A 709-nucleotide genomic window follows, 5' to 3' on the forward strand; every position below is an offset into this window, starting at 1 on the left:
CAACCCTATACAGGGTTTCCAATGCTGTAAATCTTTATGGAAGCAGAAAGCCTCATCTTTCTCCCGCAGAACTGCTGGTAGTTTCGAACTGCCGACCTTGAGGTTAGCAGCCCAATTCGTAACCAAAACAGGTCTGCTTGAGATTTTATGCTCTTTTAAGAACTATATATATGTATACACATATGGGATCAAATTGACAAGAGTAATTTAAAGATTAGATAGGAACGGTAAAGGGTAGTGAGCTTATGCTAACAAAGCAGGAAGAACTCACAAAGGGAGGTTGGGAATGGTTGAACAACTTGAAGATGTCATTGAATTGTACATGGGGAGCCTGTTGGATTTGTGTATGTTTTGCCATCTATAACCACAACAAAAACATAATAAATACAATTTAAACACACACACAAATGAACAACAAAAATTCAAGTGAAAAAGGAGAGAAAGATAGACACGAACAAAAGAAAAGGGAGAAAGGCTAAGAAGTGAGATGGAAGTCAAGGACATTTATTGAACACTATTCTGTGCATTGCTGTTGTCCGATGGATCTTGGCTGAAAGCAGAGAATACCAGATGTTTACCTGGTATTCACACAAAGGCTTTTGATTGTGTGAATCATGACAAGCTATGGACAACATGTGAAGTATGAGTATTCTGGAACACTTAATTGTGCTCACAAGGAGTCTGTACCTGAACCAAGAGGCAGTTGTTC

This window comes from Chrysochloris asiatica, unplaced genomic scaffold, assembly GCF_000296735.1.
Source record: "Chrysochloris asiatica unplaced genomic scaffold, ChrAsi1.0 scaffold00460, whole genome shotgun sequence".
NCBI classification, from domain to species: domain Eukaryota; kingdom Metazoa; phylum Chordata; class Mammalia; order Afrosoricida; family Chrysochloridae; genus Chrysochloris; species Chrysochloris asiatica.